Source organism: Triticum aestivum, chromosome 4A, assembly GCF_018294505.1.
Source record: "Triticum aestivum cultivar Chinese Spring chromosome 4A, IWGSC CS RefSeq v2.1, whole genome shotgun sequence".
Classification (NCBI taxonomy): domain Eukaryota; kingdom Viridiplantae; phylum Streptophyta; class Magnoliopsida; order Poales; family Poaceae; genus Triticum; species Triticum aestivum.
Genome location: NC_057803.1, coordinates 457,822,143 through 457,828,327, shown reverse-complemented (window position 1 = coordinate 457,828,327; position 6,185 = coordinate 457,822,143). Strand labels below are relative to the sequence as shown.

Sequence of the window (6,185 nt, the reverse complement as noted above, 5' to 3'; positions counted from 1 at the left end):
AGAGTTGCGCCACAAGTACAACATGCGCTCCATCCCTATCCGCAAGGATAACAAGGTGCAGGTCGATTGCAACCTTCTTCTCGGAGCTGCGCCACAAGTACAACGTGCGCTCCATCCCTATCCGCAAGGATGACGAGGTGCAGGTTGATTGCAACCTTCTCCTCGGAGCCGCGCCACAAGTACAACGTGCGCTCCAACCCTATCCACAAGGACGACGAGGTGCAGGTCGACTGTAACTCTCTCCTCGGAGCTGTGCCACGAGCACAACGTGCGCTCCATCCCTATCCGCAAGGATGGTGAGGCATAGGTTGACTGGGGTATCTCCCTCAGAGCTACATCTCAAGAAATACTAGATCATTGATGGCGCGTGTTGCTGCGCCCGTCTATTTTTAAAGTTTAATCCTACGGTTTGATGCAAATATGTGAAGCTATTTCACTTGAAGTTAAAGTAGTAATGGTATTATAGAATTTTGAGTGATTTTTAGTACATTTGCAATGCAAGTTGTGAATTGTAATTTGCCAATACTTATTTGCGTCCAAGTTCTGAATTTTCCGTGTTAGTCTATCATTACATGATAGAATGATAAGCAATTTCCATATATATGAAGAAAAAACATAGAAGTGAAATTTTCATGGATTGTGCAAATCCCGAGAAAATATACAAAGTTCGATTTATAGTGCCACATATAAATGAATTATATGATCAGAAGCTTTGAAGTGATGGCTAAACCAAGTAAAAGAGTATATGGAAAGATGCATAATTGGATAAAAGAGTATATGGAAAGATGGAAATATAGTGATCAGAAATACAAGATAGAATATTATGTTTACACTCACACATGCAAGGAAACAAATTGTCTAGCTAGTGCAAAATTGCATGATAGAATAACTTATTGTGCACCCTGGTTGATGAATAGTAACACTATATATAAGATTAAAAGAGTGCAGTGCCAGTGCCGAGACATATACAAAGGGAAGAAGATTTGTTTGATAAATTTGCTACAGTACAAATAATTACAAAATACCACTCAGGTAACAATCAATAATAATCAACATAATGTCTGAGTAGATGTTAACTTAAACTTAGGTCAATAATATGAGGATGCAAGCAATATCAAGAACATATTTTGGTGCCATGTAAGATAGTACATGCATTCTCTGCATTGGAATTTACTATTTATCAGCCATCATGAAGCGTACCAGACCTGTGCAGCTATGCCAGTACAGTCCATTCTAGAAACGCACAAAGCATCATAGCTTGACCTCTGAATTATAGCTCACTGCATTGCTGTGAATCCAAAGACACAAAATAACATCAACACTAATACCAAATCATAGTGAACAAAAGGACGTCAACATAAATAATCACGGTCTTAAGATTCCAGTCACATTTGGGGTGCGCTTTGCTGAGAAAATTGGTAGCATACACTTTGGTTGTAAAAAAGATGGAACAATCAGAAATAGTTCTAGAGAGGACCGAAGTTTCATTCATAGCAAATGTTTTCAAACTTTGCATATTCTAACTATCTTACCACTTTTGCCATCACACGGTATTATCAGCAATTTGGAGCATAAAGAAAAAAATTGTGCGGATAAACATTGACGTACATAAACTCAAACAAAGATGCATTTGACATGTCCTATGATACTAAAAATATAAATTTATAGCTAAAATTATGTTGCTACTCTACCCACGTGGTTACAATCACATTACATGCTTTTTGTTTCCCATGCTAGGGACCAAGTTTTTTTTAACGGTGCTATGGCTCTAGATCAAGTCGAGTCTGCTTTTGTATTGCTAGCGTCATGCACAGATCATTGGTTTGTAATAACCTTTACAAAGTATGCCTTAAAGCAAATTACGAAAGTTTCATAAAACCATGTATGATGCATCTTGTAGTTTGCAAATAAAAAATGACAGATATACATGTATATATTGCCACATTGGGCTACATCAGTGACCCCTGAACTCTGAGTATATAGTTGATAGCATGAATGTAGAATTTCTCCTGAAGCATATATATAAGGAATAGTATAATTATTCAGAATTCAGTATGGTTATGAAACTGCACTCATGACATCTTCAAGGCATGATAATAGCCCTCCGAGAGAGTCGTTTCTCGGCATATTATGTGTAAGAGATTAAATATATGTAGCAATAAACACATTCCCCAATATTTTTAGGATTGAACCACATCAAGCGAATTAGTATGAACAGTAGAAACACATAAAACTTTATACAAAGATAGAAACATAAGGGGTAATCATTCCACGATACCTTTTATTCGGATCAACTCCTGTCGTTGAAGGTTCCATCCAGCAGTTGGACCCTGTAGTTAATTAGTTATTCCTGTCAAGTTCCTCAGCCAGATCGCATCTTTTATGTTAGAAAATGCATACAATGGAGCATGCTACTCCTCAGCCATTGACAAAAGCACATGTTCTGCAACAAATTAAAAAGAGATAATGGATCAGGAATCCATATCAACAGAACAAAAAAGGCGAGGAAATTGCAGAACATCAAGACAGTGAAATAGAAGCTGAAATAACATGACCTTCTGTTTGATAGTGGATTGGACTACCTGACCAGTGCCGCGGTAGGGTAAGTGGAACATGCTACTGAATGTATGTTATCCTCCACCTCTTACTTTCAGGGGAGCATGGAGAAATGACATAGGGGTGATTAGAGATAGCAATGCTCATGTAACATCAATGAATCAAATTGTTTTGGTGCAGCGTGTCCAAGGACAATTTTAGGGATTTGCACCCTAAAACTACCCATGCAAGACTTCCACATTATTTCCAAATTAGCTTTGCACCAGAATAATAGTTAGAACACAACAATTTATAAATTGAATTATTGGAACTTTAACATGCCACTGTAGCCATTGTATATACTTACCTGCTGGAAGAAGACATGGATTTATAATACTACGAAATTCAAATCATTCTTGAGCATTCTTGTTGTCAATATTAGTAATATGCAAAAACTGTTATGCTTTAAAATTAAATAGAACAAATCGGGGGCAGTAGTAAGCTTGCATACATACAAAGAAAATGTTGTTCATTTGCAAATATAACTACGTACTAGAGAACTGAAAAAGTAATGCATCTGTTCTGGATGCCCTCGAAGAATAAACCATGAAATGAGATGAATTTCGGGAATGTAGGCAATGATTTTACATTTTTCTGTCAGTAATATCAAATTAAACGGGTCTACATGAAGAAGAGAAACATAGATGTTCTACTCAAATAACCAGATACTCAGCTAACCGGCAATTGGCTACACTTTCAGGCTAGAGGAGTCGGTCACTCTTAAATGAACCAAGATTTGTCTTATTCCAGGCCTCGGTGAGGAAGGGAGGAATTGTTGTGCTGGATTGGTGACTATCAGGCTAGAGGACCAGTCCCATGTTCAGCAAGCAAGGATAAGAGGACGCTATAGATGTTGCCCACCAAGAGTGCCCTGAAACCAAGAAAGTACTGGGAAGGGTCAAATTCGAGAGAAGGGCACGCTTTACCTGGTCGATGTGAACCATCAGGGTTGTCATCACCATCGCAATGGTGGGGCAGGTAGCAGAGGTAGAGGCGTGGTTGACGATGAGGGGATTATGCAGAGGGCGCCGCACTTTGATGGTAAGTCCCACCTCCTCACCTAGGAAAATTTAATCGTCAGTCACTCCATGTTCGCTGCCGGTAATGAGGATGGGAGAGGAGACTACATCAGCTGGGGGTATTTCTTTTCATCGCGGGATAGATGGAGGTTGATCGGACAAGTGCATTGGCAAATCTGGGTGTTGGGAGGGGTTGGGTTTGGGCATCGCCCATAGTCGCCGCCGCCATCACACTGGGAAAGACGATAGGTCGGGAGGAAAGCGAACGATTCAGGCAGTGTGGAGTCCCCCTACAGCGCCGATGCGCACTTACAGGCCGATGGGTTTAGCTGGGCTTCCTGGCCTATCAACCATAATGATCCGATTTTGTTTTGGGAGCAGCGACCCAGAAAAACTATTGCACGAACGAAGCAATGCGACGCGGGATTGAGAGGAAATCTGATGGCCAAAAGAGTCCGAAACTGATGATCCAAAGGCTGGAAATGCTAATAGCATGAGAGGGATGGAAAGGTGCTCGGTTATAATGTATTTAAATTCTGAGTGAAGAATAAGTTCCACTCGAAGGCAAATGCAAGCACATGCAGAAGATAAACCAAGTTCGGATAAAACCTCAAAAGTTTCAGGACGAAGATAAAAGTACTCGGGCATCAGGCCCGAAGGAGTTTAACGGTTACAAAAATCATTCCGAGGCAAATTTAAAGCAAGTTCACGTATCAAGTTTGTTCACTCAGCAGGAGGAGGGCTTGCAGGCTCGACGAACTCGTCCAAATCAATCCCGTCTGTGATCTGAGTGGCAGCAGCAATGAAAGTCTCCATGAAGGATTGAAAGTCGTGCCTTTTGGTGTTGGTGACCTTGATCGCCGCCAGCTTCTCTTCTCGAGCTTCTTTGCAGTGGCCCCTGACCAGAGACGGAGCCACATCAGCACCGCATCGGGCAGAGGACTTCTTCCATTCCTGCACTCGACCGGGGACTTCATTAAGTCAAGTCATCAGAGACTCGAGATCATTCTGAAGCGTTGCCCTTGGCCAGAGCGATTGATAACCCACAAGTATAGGGGATCACAACAGTTTTCGATAAGTAAGAGTGTCGAACCCAAAGAGGAGCTAAAGGTAGAAAAAATATTTCCTCAAGTTCTATCGACCACCGATACAACTCTACGCATGCTTAATGTTCGCTTTACCTAGAACAAGTATGAAACTAGAAGTACATTGTAGGTGTTTTCGGAAAGGCTTGCAAGAAAGTAAAGAGCACGAAAATAAAACTAGGGGCTGTTAAGGTAAAGAAGCAACTAAAGTAAATATAGCGAGTGTGGAAAAGTGGTGGTAGGAGTTGCGAAATTGTCCCTTAAGCAATTGACTACTTTACTAGACCGATAGCAAGTATTATGTGGGAGAGGCCACTGCTAGCATGTCATCCCTTACTTGGAATTCTATGCACTTATGTTTGGAACTATTAGCAAGCATCCGCAACTACTAATGTTCATTAAGGTAAAACCCAACCATAGCATTAAGATATATTGGTCCCCCTTCAATCCCGTATGCATCAATTTCTATGCTAGGTTGAAGCTTCTGTCACTCTTGCCCTCCAATACATAGTCCTATCAACATACAACTAAGCCTATGGTGTGATCCACGCGCGCGCTCATATGATGGGCACCAAAGGACAGCAACATAACCACAAGCAAATTAAATCAATCATAGCAATTCATCAACCACCGATAGGACAACGAAAATCTACTCAGACATCATAGGATGGCAACACATCATTGGATAATAATATGAAGCATAAAGCACCATGTTCAAGTAGAGGGTACAGCGGGTTGCGGGAGAGTGGACCACTGTAGATAGAGGGGGGAAGGTGATGGAGATGTTGGTGAAGATGGCGGAGGTGTTGGTGAAGATCGCGGTGATGATGATGATGGCCAGGGCGGTGTTTCGGCGCCATCGGAGGAGAGGGGGAGAGGGGCCCCCTTCTTCCTCTTCTTCCTTGACCTCCTCCCTAGATGGGAGAAGGGTTTCCCCTTTGGTCCTTGGCCTACATGGCATGGGAGGGGCGATAGCCCCTCCGAGATTGGATCTATCTCTCTGTTTCTCTCTGATTCTCCGTTCTGTTCTGGCTCTGTTTCACCGCTTCGTATACATATGGAGATCCGTAACTCCGATTGGCCTGAAACCTTCGCCGTGATTTTTTTTTCTGAATATTAGCTTTCTTGCGGCAATATAAGAGCGTCAACCGCCTTACGGTGGGCTCACGAGGGTAGGGGCGCGCCCCCCTGCCTCATGACCACCTCGGGCACTGGTTCGCGTTGATTTTCCTTCCGAATTTTCCATATTTTCCAAAAATAAGCTCCATCCGTTTTTATCCCGTTTGGACTCTGTTTGATATGGATATTCTGCGAAACCAAAAACATGCAACAGACAGGAACTGGCACTGGGCACTGGATCAATATGTTAGTCCCAAAAATAATATAAAAAGTTGCCAAAAAGTATATGAAAGTTGAATAATATTGGCATGGAACAATCAAAAATTATAGATACGGCGGAGACGTATCAGCATCCCCAAGCTTAATT

The 6,185-nt window shown here is 41.8% G+C and overlaps 1 long non-coding RNA gene across 1 annotated transcript; it reads right to left on the bottom strand.

Annotated features, from left to right (window-relative positions):
* Window positions 1-936: 936 nt before the first annotated feature.
* On the bottom strand, window positions 937-3,878 carry LOC123082081 (uncharacterized). The gene is made up of 3 exons (XR_006438936.1): window positions 2,583-3,878; window positions 2,279-2,443; window positions 937-1,288 (listed from the first exon to the last, which is right to left on the bottom strand). It is a non-coding gene; the product is annotated as an uncharacterized lncRNA (long non-coding RNA).
* Between the last annotated feature and the right edge of the window lie 2,307 nt (window positions 3,879-6,185).